This window comes from Apodemus sylvaticus, chromosome 6 (assembly GCF_947179515.1).
Source record: "Apodemus sylvaticus chromosome 6, mApoSyl1.1, whole genome shotgun sequence".
Lineage (NCBI taxonomy): Eukaryota > Metazoa > Chordata > Mammalia > Rodentia > Muridae > Apodemus > Apodemus sylvaticus.
In genome coordinates, this window is record NC_067477.1 from 112,823,023 (window position 1) to 112,846,209 (window position 23,187).

Here is a 23,187-nt window from a genome sequence, read left to right on the forward strand (position 1 = left end):
CGGTGTACTCATATACAGAAAAAGTCCTGCCTTTCCCACTTACCTCTCAGGAGTCATTAGTGACACTCTCCTGCCCAGCTTCACATCCGTCTGTATGGTTCTGCGTACTTTCTTAATCCCTGGCCAGCTTCTGGATCCCTCCCACAATTGCCCACAGCTTCACTGTCCTCAGCGAGGCAGCACTTTGTCAACCTGAGAGTTAGTTAGCCCTTCCTTGAAAATTTTACTGCAAACCATAGGTCTCAACTCCCCAGAGTGATTTTTGTATGTTTGTTCATTTTGGGGGATGCCTTAGAGATGAGTATTTGCAATCATCTTGCAGCAGTTAACCTCTGCTTGGGTTGCTTTCTGAATGTTCTGAAAGATTTGCTTATAGGCGTGGAGAGGTGACTCAGTATGCCTGCTGCTCTTTCAGAGGATTGGAGTTCAATTTCTAGCACCCAAGTTGGGTGGCTACAACCCCTTTCACTCCAGCTCCATGGGATCCAGCACCCCTCTTGCGGTCTCTGTTGGCACACACATACATACACACAAAGGAAAATAAAATAAATTTCAAAAAAAGTTTTTTATATAAAGTAAATTATATACTTGAATGAAAATGACCTTATGTAACCTGGCACAATATAATTAATAAAGATATAAGAAAAAATGTTTATAGCTATACCAAAATGGTGAGGTCATAATTCCCAGACTAATTACTGCAGCTATGTCAAATAAATTAATTACTGAGTCCTTTTTACTTTTATATATTCTGTTAATTGATATAATTGCCTATATTAAATAAAAGGCACCATGCTTTTTTGAGGGATAATAAGGGATGGCAGAAAGATGACCTGTGTATAGACATAGACAAAGTGTTAGTATGTAGGAGTCTCACTTAGAGCACATTAACTTGTTACATAGCACACTGATGCATTTCTTATTGGCCCCTTGGTCACTGGTGCCGGTGAAATAGGTCTTTAAGGAAGCCAACGGACAGAGCAGGCTGGGTTTGCCGGGCCCCCCATGAACTGAGGTCCATGTTTCCTCCATTCCAAATAGCAGGAACCGTGAGACCCTTCTGACCCCCTCTCTGTCGACCCACCACTGGGCTTTTGTGTCCGTTAATGAGCTCAGAGTCATTTGGAAATACGCACCGTGCTCTACAAAAGGAAGTAGTAATATAATCAGAAATGATTATATTTCAGCACTTCAGCACTATGGCGACTATTAATGTCCATTATCACTATATTACCTGAAATGTGTTTAACAATCACAGTCACTAATCAGGGTGCCTGTCCTGGAAACTGCGCATTCTCTCCGTCTGCATCCCACTAGGTATTGTGCCACTTTTACTGTTTTAAATGTTTTTCAGATCATTGGAACCTGCTACCTCAGACTTTGAAAAGTAATGTAGCGGGTGAAGCCCTGAGAGGTTCAAAGCCAGTGCTTCCGTCGGGGAAATTATGCAGCTTTCATGCTAAATGATTATAATATTATTCCGTGATTACATGGGGGTAGTCTGGTTTTGTTAGACTTTAGAGAGGAGCAACCTGAATCCCATCCAAGTAATCAGAGGTCAGAGGTTATGGAGCCCCTGCACCGTGTGTGTGTGTGTGTGTGTGTGTGTGTGTGTGTGCACTTGTCGAAGGCTCTGCCTCCAGAGGCCTTGAACCCTTTGCTGCTGACCACTTGGAGCAGACATGGAGTGCCAAGGAGTTCATTCCCTGCCAGTAACCCTCAGCCAAGGACAAATGGAAGCTGAACACAGCCTTCCGACTTCCTGGCCTCTAGGAGGAGACAAGTGGAAGATGGACTCTCCTTTGCTCCCAGAGGCTCCCCCATGGGATGAACTCACCCACACAATATCGTGTTCAGCTATGGCAATTTCCATTGGCTCCCTTCCCTTTCTACCTTACATCCCTAAAACCCTTCCGGAGCAACAAATAAGGCACTTGCCTCCAGTTCTGCCTGACGGGAGAATCCACCTGACTTCCCTACTCTCCGGTCTCTCTTTCTGGAATCATCTAGAGTCGCACATTCCCGACCCTATTTGTGGGAGGACCTTGGCAATACCTGGACATCTTGACATTTTTAAGTCATCATCTTAAAAAATGAAAACACACAGTGTCTCTTTGGGTCTGGCAGGTGGCAAGTCTAATTTCTTTTTCCCACCTCTTCTCTTAAACATCACTACTCCATTCAAGTGAGGCAAGATAAATTAATCCAGGCCATATGTAAAATGCCCAAGATCAATGCCCTCCTTCTGAACATGTATCATGTACTCTTAGATAATTTATGTACAATTTTAATAGATTTGTCAACAGTAGCCCTTCTTCATCTAAACAGGCTGCTTGCAGACAGACCACTTAATTTGCTCCTCAATGGTATTTTTCATACATGGTTGCTGCTCGGCCGACAGATACCAGATGATCCCATTATAAACACATTTGACATGGCTTCTGCTGAGGGGATGGGCATACTCAAGGTCTGCTACACTGTGTAGAGCAGTTCAACCCCCTCACATAATAGTCTGTGAACAGGCACTGAGCCCGTAGTCACTAGCAGCGCATGTATTACTGATGAGAGTTGAAATCTGCCACTGGTACTGAGGGAGTGGTCACCTGCTAGCAACTCCCACAGAAACTTACCTGTTTCTGCCTGAGAGTGTTTAGCCCACCCTCCTAGATCACAGCCTAGCCATGGGGCAAGCAAGGGGTCTGGGGTGGAGTATTCTGAACCAGTAATAGATGGAAGACGGTGAAATTATCCTGGTAGGAATTATCCTCACGTCTTTGTGGACAGCTCCGAGGTGCTCCCCACAGCCTTTTAGAGGATACCCTGTAGGACTAAGTCCAGCTTGCCCACAATGGTAACCTGCTTGCTAATATAGTCACTGTTATTTTCTCCTTCCCTTTCTCACATCCCCATTAGCTCATGATGCTTTCTGAATTAACTGCCAATGAGAGAATTGAAATCTAAATCCTTCTTTCGGGACACGGGTCCTTCTGAGTAACTCCCTATCAGTCTGTTCTTCAGGGCTCCCTGATCCTCCAGTGACCCAGCCTGGATTGGCATAATGCCTTCCTGGTCCCTCTAGGCCAGATTTCTCCCACCACCACACACAGTCAGTCCAGCTAACAAATTAGATGGAGGTGGGTCAAAAATTGAGGCAGAGGCCAACTGGATCCGCTTCCAGCTGACTCAAGTGTTTGACTCAGAGGTGAGAAAGCTCTGCGCAGGTCATCAGTTTGGAATGAAGACTAGAAATGGAAGGTCATAGCTAGGTAATAGCCAAGAGTACATTCTTTAATGGGAGTAAGGTTCCCTTCCTTCCAAAGACTAATGGGGGTGCAGATGAATTGCTTGAGCCATTTCTGTCCATTGTGTTTGCAAACTGTTGCCCAGTATTCCGAAGGAAAAATGTTCTCTGCATGTAGCAGTCGTTGCCACGTTTCCCTGTGACAGAGGGAGCAGCATCACCTTCTAAATTTTCTCAATGGAGTACGATGTGTGTAGTGTGTAATAAAATATAAATAGGCCTCTCAGAAGCATCTATGTGTTTCGTTTTATCAACCTTTAGATGCATTAAAGCCAAGTACAGTTTTATATGAATTCTAGATGATATGTAGTATTTTTATTTGCTACTTCTTTGCTAAATGTTTCATATAAAACTGAAGAGGAAAAAATACACATTCCCACATACAAAAGAAGAAGCAGATGGCTAAATGTGACCGTGGGAAGAGGCAGAGAATTAAGGGCCCCTCCTTGCTGGGGAGGGCCGGAAGTAGAGGAACTCGATCATTAGCTGTTCGATTCCACTGTATTAGGAGTAGGCTATTAGTATTTGTGAGAATCTACAGGTGTCTTTGTTATTTATTTTATCCTTTAAATGTACATATAAATGAGTATGTATTGTTTATAGATGTCTTTGAATTTAGAAACATCAAGCTTAAAAAGAAATACAGCAAGGAATATTTGATTTAATGCTCACTGGAGAGTGGAGAAGGGGCTTTCTGCAGGAAGGATGTGCTGTTGTCTAACCTTTGTGAGGGACTTTCCTACAAGCTCTTTGGCGACAGTTCAAGTGTAGAAAGATGCTCAGGTGGAAGAGAACACAGGAGCCAAGGAACTAGGAGAGTGGAATCACATTCCATCTTTTCTCCTGGCTAGTCGTGTGACCTTGAACCTGTGCTGCACACTTTCTTGCAGTTGTTTTTTCTGCATCAGGACCCCATCCGTGGCAGTCTATGGTTTTGACACTGGATGCATTCCTACAGGCTGACCTGGGCGTGTTTGCCCTGAGCATGGCTGCCCTGGGCGTGGCTGCCCTGGGCATGGCCTAACTCACATTGGATGCTTTAGTTTGCACAAGAGCAGTGAGATTGGTGAGCCATAGTGGTATGGTGTGTGTGTGTGTGTGTGTGTGTGTGTGTGTGTGTGCCTGTCCCTCCCCTGCACATGTACATGTGTAATACTGGAGATTCAGCATAGGGCATGCTAACCAAGCACTCAACCACTGAGCCTCAACCCCAGCCTGGCTCCACGGTTTTCAGAGGAACCATGAAGCCCTGGTGCATCCAAGCCACTTACCTGCACATGTTGGTAGCAATCAGGAAATCCCGAGTCAGCCTCTCGTTCCGTTTTCATTTCCTCGGCAGCTTCTACATTGGCCAAGAAAAACAGCATACTTACAGAAATTCCTGGTAATAACTGCTTTCTGCTTGAGTATGGAGAAACATGCCTGTCTGTGGTTTATTTTTTTTTTGAATGGATAATTCATCATATCTGGATAAAAAATCTCATAATCTCCATAGACTTTCTTTCACAATTTTGCTTCCTTTGAGAGTATAGGAACAACCTCAGATCCATTCAAGCAAAATGCTCTTTAGTGGCTGGGGAAGCAAAGCCTCCCAGGTCCATTTGAGGCTAAAGGGGGAGGGAAGATTCTCAGCCGCTGGCCTTAGAGGTTTAGGCTCTGAGCCTGGACTAGGATTTACCCATTGCTGAGGATGGTATGGGGTCAGGGACCCAACCTGAACATTAATGAACTCTCAGAACCACCTTGATATTTATTGCTCTCACCCCTTAAAGATGGATGACACTAAGGCAAGTGGGAAAGGTGGGCGGTGGTGTCACCTGCTGCTAAGTAGCAGAGCTGAGACTTAGACCCAATTGTCTTAGAGCAGTGGTTCTCAACCTCCCAAATGCTGAGACACCCCCCCCAATATAGTCCCTCACGTTGTAGTGACCCCCCAGCCATAAAATTATCTTCGGTACTATTTCATAACTATAATTTTGCTGCTGTTGTCACTCTTAATGTAAATATCTGTGTTTTCCAATGGTCTTATGTGATCCCCGTGAAAGGGTCATTCTACCACCAAAGGCGTCACGACCCATAGGTTGAGAACAGCTGTCTTAGGTGGTAAATCTCCTATGTCTAATAACAGACTGAGCTAACCTCCTGAACCAGGGCATCTGAGACATGAAACTCCAGTTACGCCATGCAACCTATAAGCCAGACTCTAGATCCCAAACTTAGAGAAGGACCCAGACCTCTCTTTATCTCTTGGAGGATACAGAAATCTACAGAGCCTGAAGCCCCTCTGGCAGTACCCTGCAAGGCTCCTTTCTGCCAACAAGCTCTTAAGAAGTCAAGGCCTAGGGAGGCAGGGGATGCTGAGGGACACTGAGCAGTACCAGGTGCAGCTAAACCATGGACCCTGGAAGTAGACTGGAAGGTCGCCTAGCCCTGCTGTTTCTGATACTGTGTCCAGGCCCCTGACATACCCACATGTGTTCCTAGAGCTTTCTGATGCCCTGGCTACTTGAGTGTTTGTGATGTGGACTGCAAATAACCAGGCAAGTGTTCTCAGGGGAAAATAGGCTTTAGATGAGAAGAAGCTGCCGCTCTCGTGGGTTCCAGACTTATGCCATGCTTTTGTCCGGATGTGAGCTCCCCTGGGACTGATACCTGGTGCTCAGGTGTACCCACTGCTGAGGTATGTCTGTCCTGCAAAGCTAAGCTGAGAACTAGCCAGAGCCAGCGCCCCCTGAGAATAGGCTAGAGGCCAGCTTGCCTGTCGGTGGGTTGCTTTCCTTCCATGGCTTACACACACACACACACACACACACACACACACACACACACACACACCACCTCCTGGCCTATTGTTTGGTTTCATTCCCCAAGACTCTTCCAGCAAGTCTTGATTAAATGTTACAGCCTGGCCCCAGGAGCTGTCAGGGGGAATCCAGGGGAGAAACTTGTCTACTTTTGAGTCAGAACTTTAAAGAGACAGCAGCCCTGAGAGCCCCGGGAAACAGGAGCGGGCATGACCACTGCACGTCTGCCTAGACGGGGCCGGACCAAAGGTGCCCTGTGTCTCCCTACACAAGAAAAGAAAGGAGCTCACACCCACCCTGGGCTGCTTGGTGCAGCAGCAGCTGGCCTGCCCGTCCGTGAGTTAGGGATGTCGGTGCTGCTGGTGCCGCCCCGCCTCTCGGGGCACTTGAGGCGGTCTAATGAGGCAGAGGAGATGCAGAAGCGCTCCAAACAGTCCACAGTGCCAGGCAAATGTGAGGCGTCATCATGAAAAGCTTAAATTTATGGGTCTGAAGGAGAAGCAACATCTGGGAAGGAATTATTGCAATTTAAAGGGAGGATGTGGGACTGTTTATAAGTAGTGCAGAATCTGGAAGCGATGTCTGGTTTCTTTTTTTTTTTTCTTTCTTTCTATTTTTTTTTTTTTTTACAGACTAATTTGTATTCCAGTCAGAAAACTATGGTGTGACTATCTTCCAGATGTTCAAAAGAAGATTGTAGAAGATGAGTTACATCTTGGATGCATTTTCTGTCTTTCAATAGGCTTCACTGAGCATCTACTATATGCCAGGTGTACCCCTCTGCTGACATCTTTGATTCCACAGCAGGCAAGACAGGCTGTAATAAGTCCAGTTGGTGCTTTCATTGTCTTCTCACTGTGGACACTTTAGAAAGTACAAAGGTTCTGCCCCAGTGACAGAAACATCTTATATAACTGTGTGGTGGGGACAGAGGTTGTGTGCTGCCACTGACTGGTATGACTGAGTTGGGCGCATCATTGTTAATTTCTGAAGGGTTAGCTGTTTATCGGGGAAAATAGTTTGGGTGTGATCTGCAAACTTTATTTCCTGAAATGCTTCAGTGTAGATTTCTGGCAGTTTGTGGTAGCATAATAGGACCCATTCAAGACATGGGCACCCCATTTTTCCTTGTCTCTACATTCTTTTCACCCCAAGACATTGAGGAACCTAAGGGATGGGCCCACCCATGCCAGGTTGGCCGGTTTGGAAGGCCACATGGGTGGCACACATGCTGATATTGTGACAGTCTTGCGTTTGCAGGCAAAGTGTCCGTGCTCCAGACTGTGCTGGGAAGCACACAGCGGGAGGGGCAGACGAATGTCCAGTTACAGGGAAGAGCTGGGGAGTCTGAGATCAGGACACCGGGAAAAGCCTCATCTGCCTGGCCTCACCAGGGTCCCAGGACCGTAAGTGATGCCTCTTTGCAGAGGAGCTCTGTGACAAGCCTCCAGGTTTAGCACAATCTCTGTAGCAGCCACAAAGCCACCTCCGGGAGCCTGTTATTGCCATGAGGCTGGTGTGGCTTGGCTCAAGCTGACATCACAGAATGCCACAGTCTGGGAGGCCTCACCATTGAAAAATGACATCACAGTTCTGCAAGCTGGAAAGACCCAGTACAGTCCTCAATAGGCAGCTTCTAGAGCAGTGCTCTCCAGACCTCAAGCTGAAAACCCTCTTCTTATGTTCTCATGGGGAGATGTTGGGGGACACCTGCTAATGATGCTCCATCTTTTATGAAGGTACCAGTTTTGTCAGATTGGGTCCACTGTTATAACTACTACTGTGAAGTCCCTACCTTCAAATACAGTCATGTGGGGCAGCAAGACTTCAACATAGATGTGTTTGGGAAGCACACAAATCAGTCTGTATAATAAGATAAGAGATGAAGTGCCCAGATTCAAGTCTCAGTAGTATAAGCCAACGATAGCTAATGTGTCTGCTTAGCATTCTGAACAGTGAGTGTTCTGTGTGTCACAGAGAAGAGAGAGAGAGAGAGGAATCAGGGTTTTCATGAAAGGTGGGTGGCTTAAGTCATGCCCTGAAATAATCTAACATGGCGGATTTTGTTGACAGTCAGCTCTTGTACGTCACCATCATTGTCTTGATGGAGAGAGAGAAGGACAGAGAGTTGACCCAAGGGTGGGTAAAAATTGGTCTCTGGAGTTAGGAGAGGGTGAAAAAATTCTCACACATCAATGGCTTCTGTCTCCGAAGCACTCTGACAAAAATCTTCCTCTTCAGAACTTAATTCCTCTTATTAGGAAGAATTTAAATGTCATTTAACTCAACTTTTGTCTTGTGGGGCGGAGGATGATAATGAAGGGACTGAGTGGGGAACGCTGGGTTAATCATCTTACTGATTGCAGAGAACTGAAGAGAGTTGCTCACTGTTGACAAGCCGGAAGCAGGTGGAAGAGGGGGACTTGGAAGCGGGAAGAGGTCACCTGACCCCACCTGGCTGTCTATGGGCAGAGTGGGGTGTAGATTCACCATGGGCTGACTGAAATGAGGGTGGTCCTCACACCTCTACTCTCCTTTTTTTCAATCCGGGTGGTGACTGTGCAGTAAGCGTGGGACCCCTCAAGGATCCTTAGTGTCAGGTCGATCCTCGTGCAGCACAAAGGTGTGTACATAAACAACCAGAGTTCCAGTTTCTGCCTCTCTATTGGCTTTCTGTGTGACTCGAGATACCTCTTATTTGCTGAGAGCCTCTGTTTCGTCACTCATAAAATGGGAAATAAAAAAAGTACTTGGTTCATCAGCTTGCTAGAAAAGATAAGGGCAAAATGTGCGGGAGCTGGATTTTGCAAACCTCTTGCATCGTGGAAATTTTGTTATTTCTCTAAACGGGCAGCATGGCCCCGGCAGACACAAGCTAGCTTTGAGGAATGCATGCCCACAATAAAGCTTGCTAGGCAGGGCCTCGCTAGCAGTTGAAAACAAGTCATGGATCTCATCAGTGGCCAACTCCAGACCTTAATGGAAATGGGAAATCTCCACATGGTGCCGGTGGACTTTGAGAACGTGCTCCATCTTTGCCGCCCCACTCTCCGTTTTAAAAGCAGAGCCTTCCGGACCCCTTGGCCCAGTGAGCTGTTGTGAACTTAATGGATAAACCTGATGCTTATTTTTGTATTGGCAAGATGCCTGCAGGCTTTGGTGAGCCCATGGTTGATATTATTAATGGATGGCCTGTTTTTCTGTCTCCTTGAAAGAAAGCAAGTATGAATGAGTGTTCCCTCTATGGGAAGTGTTTGGAATGCATGTCTGAGCCTCATGCCAAGGCTGCTGGGGAACCCTGCATCCAGCCTGGCGGGAGGTGGGCTTGAGGCTAGTTTTCTTCTTTCAGCTTATAGCCTCCAGCTCCTTTCCTTTGCTTTCCAAGAAAGAGGGAATTTCTGTTCCCCAGCCAGCCAAGGGGTGTTGGACTGCTGAGTTCTAGAACTGTAATTGGGGTGTATGGTCAAGAGTCAGGCATAGCTGCTTTCTGATCCTGTATCAAACCGGAGACTCCGTAATTGGTTTCTCTTCTCTGCAGGCAGTTTCTCTCCCCTCCCCCCCCCAAAAAAAACCATGGTGTCTTTTATAGAGATGTTAAAAACTCCTAGGGCCCTTGTTTATAATTCTCTTGGCTATCAGTTTGGTTTATGTCAGGAATCATCTGTACTCCCAGATTTTGAGTTGAAATGGCTCTCTGACTTGGATTTTGAAATCTTTCAGCATTTACCCCAAACAGTCCATTCTGGTTTCTTGTTTTCATAATGGTCTTTGTCTTGTCAAAGTCAGTCCCATGGGTTAAGTACCCTGGGAGGTGAAGGTTATAGATCTCATTTGTCAAGGAGTGACATTACCTGGTGTGATTTTTAAAGAATATCCTCTGTCCTTTTGTTTTTTAAGGTCATTTTTGTTAAGATTGGAAATTGTCCCCTAATATTTCAATTAGTGGAAGAGAAGGGATCAGTTTGACCTGAAATAACCAGGATTAAGTCCCCAGACAAGGTATTATTATCCTGCTCCCTGTGAGTTCTTAGAGTCTGTCCCAAGATGTTTCCCCAGGCCATGAGCCTTTGAGACTAAAGGATTTATGTTACTGTTTTTTGGATCAGAATTATTACCAGGGCCAGACATAGTGATGCACTCTTGAAACCCAGTGCTCAGAAAGCACAGACAGGAGGATCTCTGTGAGTTCGAGGCCAGCTAGGTCTACATAGCAAGCTCTAGGACAGCTATGTGTGGAGAGACCCTGTTTAAAACAACAAAATAGTACTAGAAAAGGATTATTTGCTTTTTATTGATTTTTTTTTATTTTTATTTTGGGGGGGGGGGAGGCTGGAGACATGGCTTAGCCATTAAAGGCTAGACTTACAACCAAAAAGATTTTTTTTAATTTTTTAATTAAAATCTCATTACATCATTTTCTTCCTTCCCTTTCCTTCCTCCACGCCTTCTCAAATCAAGACCTCCTTCCTTAAACATACACACACAAACACACAATGCCTAAATATATAAATGCAACCTACTCCATTCCTTTAGCACTACTTATATGTATATGATATTATGGCCGGGCATGTGATATTGGATAACCAGTTAGGGGGCTCGTCCCTGGGAAAGACTACTTCTCCTACTCAGCATTCCTTAGCTGCCTGTGGTTCTTTGTTTAAGAGCGGGAGCCCTGTGGGATTTCTCCCCTTACATGTTAGCATGTCTGTTGGGCGGTCATTATTCAGGTTTTGTTTAGGCAGCCGTCTTGTCGAGGTGTCATAAGCAAAGCTTCCCTTTCATTTCTGGGAGACATAATCTCACAACAGACTCCCTGGTCCTCGCCATGTCTCTGCCTCCTCTTCCGTAAAGCTCCCCAAGCCTTAGGGTCAGGCACTGTGTTATGTGTGTGTCAGACAGGCTGAGTACCCGTTGTGGCTTTCCATAACTGTCCCCCTGTGTTGCAATGAGAAATGTCTTTGATGAGGGGTGAGAGTTATACTTATCTGAGGTCTAGTGATAAATACATGGAATGCAGTTAGGAATTATGCTCTTTAAGTAAGGTGGCAGTGGTAGGTGCTTCTCTAAGATCCCCAGCCTTACTAGTCCAGGTTAGTTGGCTAGACTTCAAGTACCAGCCATGCTTTCCCTCTTGTTAAGTGCTGTTGGTTCGTGGCAAGAGAAGAGAATCACTACTGCACGTGTAGGGCTCTTCACACCGTGCTGGCCGTCATTGTGGTCTATAAGCGTAGAAATAGCTTTCTGATCACTGAGACTGGGTTTCTAATAACTTAAAACCATTTTCTATGCTAAGTAGCTCATTAAGGCAGAATGTGCATGGGTGAGTGGGTGAAATTTGTAGGCCAGCTAAGAAGAGCTGATGCGTCATGATGATCTATTGTGCACTGCTGTGTCGTGGGCACCACGGACCTGAGAGTCAAGTATTAAGATACTATCTGTTTTCAGTCCTGGATCTGACTGCAGGGAATGGAGGTTGGATAGAAGAACAGCAAGAAAGGAAAGATATGATGAGATAAATAAAACCACTGAAGCAAACTGGAGCTGGGTGTAAACTAAGAACAGTTAAAAACCCCATAAGGCAGGAGCTGGGGGGGACTGGGTCCAAGCATCGTGACTTGTGAGCTTCTTGCTGGGGACGTGGAATGACTGGTAACCCTATCGAGAGGGGCCAGTGCTGATGAGACGTACAAGAGCTCATAAAGCGTGTTCTCTAGTTTGAGAAAATGAGAAGTGGGTTCTTAGGAGTTAAGTAAGCTACCCGGTATCGTGAAACCGTGTGGTTATATAAGAATCCCCGTTGTAAAGTCATTTGCTTAATCCTCTCCAAAAGTAACAAATAAGTTTAAATGTGTCATTTGAAGAGAGTCAAACAAAAGAACAAATCACAGGAGCGTAGGTATGGTACCAAGATACAATAGTACAGTATCCCAGACCTAATAATGAGCATAGAAGTAATTACTGCCTATAAGCTGCAGGCGGTAAGGGGAGGCACCTAGTACTGAAATCTAGTGGAAAGGGAGGGATGCCCTCTCCCTGACATAGCACTGTTCCCTTCATCTGAGGAACACAGACAGCATTTGAAGACAAAACAGAGTCAAGGCCAACCCAGACCCAGCCTCCTACTGATACCCACATAGGTTGAACCTAGCCAGAAGTCAGAGGATGTCAGAACCATAGTGATACCCAATATAGATCATGTGTGCTTCAAAGGACACAGAACAGGTGGTTGGGTAAGGAGCTGACCTGGATGAAGAGAATGGTTCCTGCATGCTAGCAAATGGGTCATTTCCTATCAGGAAAAGAAGCCTGGCTTTGCATGTGACTTAATCCTTTGAGAACTCTTACCATGATCTCCTCACAAGTGGTGTCGAACACAGCAAGAATAGGAACATGGGGCCATCGTAAGGATAAGCTTTCCCCACTACTGCCCTGTAGCCTCCTGTCTAGCCTGTGCCATGTTCATTTGGGTCTAAGCTGGGACAGGGGTATTGTCTGGCTGGAGAGACGTGAGCCTACCTGGGTGGAAGAGAAGAAAAGCAGATAACCTGACTTGGATTTCTGAGAGATTTTTCTCAGGTGTCTGGTAGCCAGGATCCTCATGCTTTTAACTAAAAGCCTTTCCAGGGGCCTGCAAGTCTCTCCACAATTAGAGTAACCACGAGTCCAGCTTCTTCTGGAATGTCCCAGATGATGTTTGGCATGTCCCAGTCTTAGAGACGTCCTCCTTGATCTTAGAACAATGTCCCAACTCCCAAAGCCCTTTGCACTGGCTCTTCCTTCTGTCCTAGAGTCCCATGTGACCCATTCCCCACTCCCTTCCACTAATCTACATAATGTTACACTCTATGATGCTGACCTCACACACTGTATTGAAATTTGACAGCAGTCCCCAGGTAGCAATGTGTTCTACTCCATCCCTACAAATAGTGCCCACCTTCTTCTAATACAGTCTTCACTTATTTCATTGTTTCTTGTTGTTTCTTCCCACTAGACTGTGGACTCCATGAGGCTAGTGATATTCATTTTGTTTTGTTCATTCATGCATTTCCATTGCCTAGAACATGGCGTAACATGTTGCAGATACTCCATAGTAATTGAATGAATGAGAGATGGATGGATGGATGGATGGATGGATGGATGGATGGATGGATGGATGGATGGATGGGTGGGTGAGGTTCTTGAGAACCTAAAATCACTGTGACCACTACATTTTAGACTTCTTTCTTCACCAACACCTATCTGCTGAGGATCTTTCCCAGAAATTCATTGATCTTCCAATCACCATTGTTGCCAATACCTTGTGGCTGGAGTGATCGATATCTCCGCATGCGTCACACTGGCTTGGTGGAGGAAATGTATTCACGACTTTGGCTCAGTGTCAAAATTAAATGGTGACCTTGGCTCACTATGCCTCCCCACAGAGGTTATTTCTTAATCATAAAGGGAACACTCTGTCCTTGGGAAAAGTAATATTTCTGCCACCTCCAGCTTTCAAATGGCTATTTGATATGGCTCATGGGTGTCCCTGTCAGAGCCAGCTGAAAAAGCTTAGGTAGAGAGGATCAGCAAACGACCTGTCGTGTCGTCAGATGCTGGCCATGAGGTGAGATTCGTTTACAATAACTTATTTACCTGTCCAAATCCTTCATACCGCATTAAAGCTTTCTCCTGCTAGCTAGGACCCTGGAGTGCTAAGAGGAAAAAGGAAAATCAATTGCTAATGATATATTCCATTAAAAAAATATATTGATTCCCAGGTAATGACAGCCCTGTGCTTTTGCAGGGAGGATGCCATTTCCTATCATGGCGATGGCTTTGTCATATATTGCATTTGAAAGAGTGAACAGGGATCACTCTTGCTTCCCATAATAGATAGCCTCTTTCTAGTAGGTATTAAATCTATAGTTAAAACATTTCTCTCCAGGGATTCCATTCTTTGCCTCCTCAAGGTCTTCTTCCCCGTTGTCTAAAAGAAGTAATGATTTGTTATTGTAATTCTGGACTTTATGGTCTTTTTCAGCATTAGATTAAAGACCAAATTTCTCGGGGTCTTCCATCTTGAACTGCTTTGTATGGATCGGGTGGGCAACATTGCCATCATTCTTATTCTTATTTCCGGCTAAAGGTCGGTGGTGGGCATTAGAGCTAGCCTGCGTGAAAGATGGGGAAAATGGCGGTGTACTGCTCACTGTATCACATCATCTGGGTGTGCTATGGTAGGATTTGGTACCCTTGAGGAGGAGGGATCAGCATCATAGAAAACCCTGAGGTAGAAACAAGCATCCGTTAAGGGTGGGGGAGGGTCATCTGTGAACTCAAAATAAATAGTTCACTAAAAATTATAGTTGTTCCTCACCCCAACCCCATTCTTTCCCCCTCTCTCTCTCTTTCTCCAGGCTGTCTGGCTTCCCCGCTATGCCCACGCTTTGCTAAGTGCTGGTGGCCCTCAAAGTTTTTGCATCCTGGGGACGAATCCTGAGCTGACCAGAGACGGACGGCGCAAGGTAAGTCTCTGCTTAACAAACCTGGAATGAGGGAGACATTTCATACAGACAAAGCCGGCTGTCTTCTCTCATTCTCAAGGGCTAGGGAAGAGGGAAATGGAATTTATTTAATGGTTGGTGAGAGCTTTACCACGAATCACAGGTGCCCAGGGCTCCCTCAGCCATCTTGGTCTCAACAAGATCTCAAGTGTCTCGTAGGGAGAAAGATCTGGAAATGACCTGCAGCTACATAACCTTAAAATACCTCAAATCTGTTGTTCTTTTTATAGTTGAAAAAGTTCAAATCTTACAATTCAGCTTTCCTGTTATTAAAATGTATTATTAGGCACCATGAAAATACTATGTTTTAAAAGAACTGAGGGCAGCTTAGTGTCAGAGAGAAGTCTTAGAACAAGGCCTCAGATTAAAGCTCCAACACCAAAAAAATCCATACGTGTACATATGTACATATTCATATAGAGAAAAACCTAAAATCCTGAAAGGACACAATTATATTTTACAGAGAGTAACATTTTGCTGTCTCTTTTTTCTCATGTACATACATGAAATATGCACATATGTCTGTGTGCACACAAACTTGGGATCATTCTGTACCCACTACTACTTAGTCGGTGTTGTTTTGACTCAACAGTATGTTAAGGTAGCATTTTATCTCAGTGAATAGAAATCTGTATCATTTATCAATGCTTCTTATGTTAGGGATATAATAATTATATGCATATAGATGTAATACATATACATAGCCTACTTAATGCCCTCGAGATAGACTTGTAAGATATTTTGAATCATCTGTTGTGGCAAAATACATTTCTGAGGATATGCTTTGCATAGCCATTTATGTCCCATTTATGTTAAATTTAGAGAGATCTAACTCTAACATGTAGATTCAGAACTGTCAGTCCAGGAGAGAGTCGGGTGGGGATTCGCAGGTGGTGTGTGTGTGTGTGTGTGTGTGTGTGTGTGTGTGTGACCTACCTGATGATATCCTGTGAAAAGCAAATGCAGCATTGCTCTGCCACCTTCAAGAAATCCAGCCATATGTCTACACCAATAACGAAGCCTGCAACCGGACTTGCCAATGTTCGCACATTTACTACCACTAAAGGGGAAGACCCTAGTTTGCAATGAAGGAGGGTGGGGATGAGATGGACGTACAGGGTTTCAGGATAGCTAAGGCTCAGCTGACCTAGCCCCATGTTCTTGGGCACCCCTGACCTGGAGCCTTACAGCATCTGCCTAGGATTAGCAGGTACTCTATACTTACCTTCATGCATCAGGCTAGCAAGGGTTCCTTCCATGGCAGGATTCTCTGCTGGTCACAGAGCCTTGATTTGGGACTCAGTGACAATGCAATGGAAGATAATAGAGTATTCTGGGATTCTTCATAGAGACAGATAAAAACCTATGCTTCAATGATCCCAGGTTATAGAGAGCAGAGATTGCAATCAGGAAGGTAGAGGAAGCTTCAGGCTGGGCCTAGATCAGATGCCACCATAAAGGTGCCCACCACCCAACTCTGCCTCCAGCAGCCGCCTCCTCAAAATATAGAAGGCATAGCATGCACGGAAAAACACTTATGGGCTTCTGACTCAGAGTTGGGGTAGAGGGACAGTCTTAGCCATAGTCCTAGACCTTGGGGAATGTTTTACTTCTGTGGCTGTTGGGTCAGCGAAGTGTGGGGTTTGGGAGACATCTCCTTCCCAGCAAACAGAAGGATAAAGAAGAAATTTAGAGGTTCACTTCACTGTAAGATTTCACTGGGTTATTCTGCACTGCTTGTGTGCCAGGAAAGAGGTGGTTGCGGAGGCCCTGGAGTAATGATTTTGGGTCCTTAAATGATTGCCCTTAGTTTGGTTCTTCTTATGCCCTGTGGCCGTTGCAGGTTGTCATGTAACTCAGATTTGTCCCAACTCTGGGAAAACATGAAGAGATTTGGGATGGAGATGGAGGTTGATCTGAAGTTCCCACTAGGTATACCAGATAGAGTACACTTTTGAGGACTTTAGTGTCTGCATGCCCTAGACTGATGCCCCTATAGTGGATATTTGTCTGACCTACCATCGGTCCATTCTGAAAGGTAGGAACTGTGTCTGATGCCTTTCTGAATTATGTCTGTCTACATCCCACCAACACCAACTCTGAAAACCAGCCAGGACTGTCCCTCTAAGTAGCCATTATATATGGACCCAGAACTGGATATGTTCTTTATCCCTGGTCAGTATATATACTCATACTCCCAGACAATAGGAGCAGATGATGAAAGTCATTATGGACCCTCCTGAGCAGTAGAAACATCGCTGGACCCGTTTACTGAGTCCTGTTGCAAAGCAGTCCAGTTCAGGAACAATGTGTGGAGAGCTGCTGTCTGCCCTCTAAAGTTAGATGAAAATCACCCAAGTAATAAAAAAAAAAAAAAAAAAAGTCCCAGAAGCAGTGAGAGAGCAATCTGACTTCTGAGCTGCCAGGGCTGGTGAACCGGAGACTCAAGGCTGTGCAGAACTGAAGACTGGGTTAAGAATGGCAGGAACAGACCTCTGAGCTCTGGAGCAGTTGGAAAGCCAACGCCAATTTCCTTGGTACCAAGAACAGGCCTGTTCTGCACCCTGTGACTCTGTCACTGTACATGTATGTTGCACATACACTGTAGGTATCTCTGCACATCCTATACCCTCAAGATCATAGCCCATGCCTCCTGAGTGAGTGGGAGCTGTTCGTGTGCAGGCTCTGGGTGTCTACACTTATACAGCTTCCCTTCTGAGTCCATGGTGTAGATGCCCTTCAGCCACACTCGAGCCTCTGCCAGGGGAGCCTCACTTCCCTGAGGTACCCGGTTCTTCCTCTCCTGTTCTGGCTCCTTAACCATCTCTGTTAGACCTCTGTAGTCCCTACCCCAAGGATGAGCCATGAAGATATCCCAGTACTGCTCTGGCCACCATATATGCTCAGACATTCCTGTTTGTTCTTGCTGCCTATCCTGTGGACCTCCATAGCCACCTCCTCCACTAAACATCTGAGTGCTCAGTCCTTTGAAAAAGCAATATGCCCATGGCCACCATCTGGACACACAATTCCTTACCCAGCCTTGATCCTGGCTGGCCTTTCCTTGCACACCCTTCTTTTAGGACCCTCTGGGTTTGCGTCCAAAGTCTCCCTAAGACCTTGGTGGCTTCCTTCCTATCTTTATGGAGTTGTAGAGCCTTGCCTTTCTTTTCTGTGTGAACTGAAAAATCTCTGGCTCTTCCTCCTCCCATCCACTAAGGCAATGGTTCTCAACCTTCCTACTGCTGTGACCCTTCAATATAGTTCTTCATGTTGTGATGATCCCCAGCCATTGGATTATTTTTGTTGCTGCTTCATAACTGCAGTTTTGCTACTATTATGAATCATAATGCATGATATCTGATATGGGACCCCTACCAAAGGGGTCAAGACCCACAGGTTGAGAAGCAATGCCCCGAGGCTTTGCCCCAGTTCTCTATCTCTCTAGTGTCCTCTGTTCTTTCTCCCTCACCTGTGCGTTGGACTTGACACTCAGCGGGTCCTTTGTCTCTATTTATGTTACATTTCAGAGTCTTCTTGAATTAAACCTTTCTAAAATAAAGTCCCTTTGTTCCTGTTTCCTGTGGCCTTCCCAGGGGATTCCTTGGCTCTCCATGGCTACGTCTGTAGCCTCTGTCTTGGGGGTCTCATCTTCCTGCTCTGACCATTATCTTCTAGAGAGCAGGGTCTCTCCTTTTTTCCATAGTCCCAGAACAGGGCTGAGTCAGTACATGAGGATATAATAGCATGTTCTTCCAGACATTGGAGTACAATGTACCTTATCCTCATAGGCAGTGTGATGGAGAAGACCCTGGAATTGGAGACAGCCCACTGTACCAGTAACTGTGAGAACCATCTATCAGAACGAGACTAACCTTGAACTCCTGTGAGGAGACTGGGTGGGGAGATAAGGGGAGACTAAGGGGACAATGAGAGGAAATTAAGGAAATACTGTGAGGGGACACAGAGGGAAGGGGCAAGTTATGCCACCTGGCCAGCATCCCCAGCCTCAGGGAACAGGGTCATGGCCCAGACAGCTTTGCCAGAGGTCTGGGTCTGTCCACCAGGAATTCTAATTGAATTGTTCTTACTAGATGATATCTAGCTTGAATGGCTGCTCCCAATTTAAACTGTCAACTAATACCAGGGCCATCAGAAGGCAGGAGATACCCTGGAGGGACCCAGAGAGCTCAGAGTCTGTGTGTGCAGAGGAATTCCACTTAGCTGGTGACAGGCAGGGTGAAAGGCACATCCGAGTTCCTTCTGTCTTCAAAACCTTGCTTGTCACCTAGGCTATAAATAGCGTCTCTGAAAACCCCAGAGTTTGTTTTTGTGTCAAAGTTTGACTTTCTAAGTGGTCTTCCTTAGCTTGTAGGCATCCTCACTGGTAGCCAGGATGGTAGCCAGCTGGGAACAGTTGGGAATCTGTTGTCCCTGTGAGGACAGCTGGGGGTAAAGCACAGAGGTTAGCCCCAGCCTGGACTCTGTGAAGTGCTTAGGGTGAAACACCTTTTAAAAAATGAGGCTCATAATGGTCTCACCGGCACTGCTCCAGTTAAGGGTCACGTGTGCAATTTTGAGCAATCATACTCTTCAACTTGTAGATCTTCATCCATTACAGACGACCTCACTTACCCACAACTAAAAACTGTTCGAAAGTATTTTTAAGCCATTTTGTTGATAATATGCCTATAAGCCCAGTACTAAGGTAGCAGAGAAAAGGGGATCTTGAGTTCAAAGTCAGCCTGGGCTGCATATTGAGATACTGTCTCATTAAAACAAATAAAATATTCTTTTAAACTTTTATCTTATCATGCTGAATTTCTCTCATATCCCTCCACCATGACCTCTGCCCGGAACAGACCGCACCGGAAGCAGTGGGGGCCGCAGGACACAAACTCAAGCACAGTATGAAGCAAAAGGTTGCCGTAGTACTCACTCCTTCATTACTCGAAGCACTTACTGGCAACCACATTTTGTATTATGCCACATCTGCTATCCAGATAGCTTTGACCAATGAATGCTCTGTCCTTAACAAGCTCTCCTGCCGGGAGACCAGCCTCCAAACAGACTGTGATAACATCTGAAGGATGCAACAAGAATTTACTCTAAGTGCTATGGGAGAGCATGCTTAGCAAATGTCTCTTCAGTGGTTTCTATAAGGCCAGGTACCACCGCACCAAGCACTGGGAATATTACAGGACCTGTATGAGAAAAATCCCCAGCCCAAAGCTTGCATTGGCAACAGAAGGGCCATCGCAGCCCGCAGACCGTGCCGCTTCCTTCCGGATCCTCCTCCGAACTGGGCCACTTGGAAGCTCACCCGTTACAGCTGCTAATCGGTATTTTTGCTCTCCCTCATGAGCGAGCTGGATGCAAGAGGATGGGGATATTTAAGCCTCCTGCACATAGCAGAAGCTTGCCTTCCCACCCGTGTGAGAACGGAGCAGCCCTCGTGGGCCCTTCCTTTGATTTATAGGAACTCATTGAGATAAAAGCATCGTGATTGTAAGGTAGCCGCCACAAGAAAAGAAAGAAATCATTAAAGCCTATTTCTGCTTTTACACAGTAAAACTAATAACAGCACAGAGGTAACAACTAATCCACTCCCGCCCCTTCCCCGATACCCAGGCAGATGCTGACCATGGGAAATAAAATGAGAACACACAGAGAGTTTTCAGAAGGCCTCTTTCTGGAGCTCTGTGCATAGGGATGTGCGTGCGTGAAGCGGCCCAGATGAAGGTGGAGCCCCGCCCTCCCATTAGCACAGAGAGTGGTACCCTGCCTCTCCATCCCAGAATAAATAGTGTGATTATTTATTTAACACCAGTTCTGAGGCTTTCTAGCATGCATTTGGAATGCCCTGCCATCTTGCATAGGCACGCGCTTAGGTGCAGCTGCTGACACATTTGGATCCAATGAGAGAAATCTGCCCCGTGCCAGCCAGCGGCTGATGGACTTTGTTCCCATCTTGACTGTGGGGCTAATGTACTCCTTGAAGCACTTCATCCTCTTAAACCTAAGTGTCTCATCTTTCCTAGCACAGTGTTCTGTGAGAACTCTCTCCTCGAGTAAAGCCCTGAGGCTGGGGCTCTCCCAACACCCGCTCAGCCCGGGCTCCTCTCAGTGCTGCTACGGGCCTTCCACTGTTCCCTGTGTATCTGGCTCCTCACAGAGCAGTTGGCCACCCCCAGGCATGTGAGGGTGTCCCTGCAGAGCGGAGCCAGAGCCCACACACCAGGAACTGTTGGCTGAGTATAGACACGCTCACCAGTGCTGGGCCCTGGTCCCATCCTTTCATAGAACCCTCCTGAGGACATCGGCTGGAACTCCATCTCTGGGGCACTCCCTGAGGTGTGTCTCAAAGAAGACTTGGAACGATTTGTGGTTTAGGAGTCAGGAAGATCTCCCCAGCCTTTGCAGGAACCCAGGCTCTTGTATGCCGTCTCACATTCAAGGCACACTTAGAAATATACGTTCAATTATCATGCATTTCATCCATAACTAGGCACATTTCTCGTAAGCTGCAGAGGCTCAAAGCAAAGTTGCCAGCATCAGACTGGATTTAAATACCAGCATTACCTCCTTCCCAGTGCAGGGGATAACCCCCAAACCTCGCTACATTCAGCCAAAAATAAGGGTTTTGACAATGTTTACTTAACATTATAAAGTATTGTCAGGAATGGTGTCTAAAGTATAGAGAGATTTGCTGTTAGTCTAAAGGGCACGGGCCCCACCAGAGAATGGGAGCCTAACTCCTACTCTCTTTGGGACCAAACCGACTGTCCACAGGCCTCCAATAGTCCATTATTCTGCTGCCTTGTCTTACTGAACACGCCAGTCAGAAGGTAACGTCTACATCTAGGAGGTGAAAATGAACCACCTCCATACAGAAGCTTCCCAGACAGCCACCAGTGTGTATCTAGTTCCATTTCCCATGGAAACACATCCCTTTGAACTGATTGGAGCCTATTTTCTTTACCTATATCATGGCAGGGGGGAGGGGTGTGGATTCACTGTGGATCCCCAAGGTCCTGTCAGGCTGTCCCCAGGAGTGACACTGGATATACCCCCATGAGAGTTTCTGGGACTCCACCACAATTAGCGCTGTGGCTTTAGAAGCTATGTCAGCATGTCCTTGGGGCATCTCTCATTAACAATTATGAAGTCATTATCTAGTAAATAATTCATAACCCGAGGGATGGAATAAGCTGCCAATAAACAATAATCCATTTAAATGAGGCGTGGCGTGGTGAGGGTGTGGTCACAGGGAAGTTCTGAAGGGCAGTTCCCTGCTCGCCTCCAGTGTAATTTGCCTGTCCCTAGGAGTCCTTCGAGAGCAGGCCTGGCCTCTTCTCTGAAATCACCCTTTGCTACCCACCCAAAGGTGTTGCCGGCCCCTGAGCTCAGCCAGGAGACCGTCTGTGGTGAAGGACAGCTCCATGCAAAGTACTGTTTGCCTCTGGGTCCCTCCCCATTGTCACCCCACCCCCACCCTGTCAGTAACGCTGTACTCTTTATAGAACAATAAATTCGGGTCGGGGTGAGATGTGGTGTAACTTGCCACAGTCACTTTAGTCGAACCCTGGGTCTGGAATCCAGCTTCCTCTGACATGAGAGCTGTCAGGACTGGCCAGTGTCTCACTCCCGTCTGAGTCTCACTCCCACCTCATCACTTGTGTAACCCTTGTCTCTGTGTGACCTGTGACTCCGCAATAAAACAGTGAGCATGGGGTCCAAGTCCCCCTCCAGTCCCCTAACTGGGTTAGACCTCATGAGATACCTGTATAGACTAACCCTCTGGGTTGTGTAATTATGTAGCTAGGTATCTTAGTGGTATTTAAAGGCCAACTATAGGTACCCCAGAGACAGCAGGAGGAGATTTCTTTAGGACACTAAGCCTGGATGTCCATCTTTTAACAAACTCAGCAGTTTCTGCACACTAGGGCAGAGACTGCAGCCTCTGGCTGTGCTCAGGACCAACAGTCTTGTGTACCATCTCTTTACCTTAGTTCTGGCTGTAAGTTGGTGATTAAGAGCAGCTTAGCTCTGGAAAGTTCCCCTCTCCTGTCTGATCCAGCCTCCTGCCCACAGAGCTGGCTCCACCCTCCATCTGCAGGACCACTTCCGAGACCTGCCAGAGGCCCTTGGGGTTCCAACCTCACGGCTAAGAGAGTCCATTCTTCTCCTGAAGAAGCAGACAGCATCCTTCCCACTCTCTCCAGCAGCTGCAGTCTTGAGCTGTTTGCTCCAAGGAACAGGGCAGGGTGGCAGATATGTAATTGTCACACATCAAGAATGCCGTGCAGATCTCTGTGGTCAGGCTCCGTGGCAAAGGTGGCCACAGTGGTTTTCAGACTTGCTTATTTCTCCATAGCCACACTAACCAGCCCCAGGCGAGGTTCCTCCTGGCCTTTTACCCTCTCCTCCTGCAGCCAGCAGGGTGGTCAGGCAAATGAGGTCATGAGGGTAGGCAGATGGGTCACTTGCTTCTTTCTAGAAGAGCTTAAAGCAGCTGGAGCCCTCACACTCCCTCCCC

The 23,187-nt window shown here is 46.3% G+C and overlaps 1 protein-coding gene across 1 annotated transcript in view; it reads left to right on the plus strand.

Annotated features, from left to right (window-relative positions):
• Klhl29 (kelch like family member 29) overlaps positions 1–23,187 on the plus strand; it is a 298,502-nt gene that overhangs the window by 68,035 nt on the left and 207,280 nt on the right. The window contains exon 2 of the mRNA XM_052186148.1: positions 14,502–14,609. The gene's annotated coding sequence lies outside the window, so the exon portion shown is untranslated. The remainder of the gene's footprint in view (positions 1–14,501; positions 14,610–23,187) is intronic.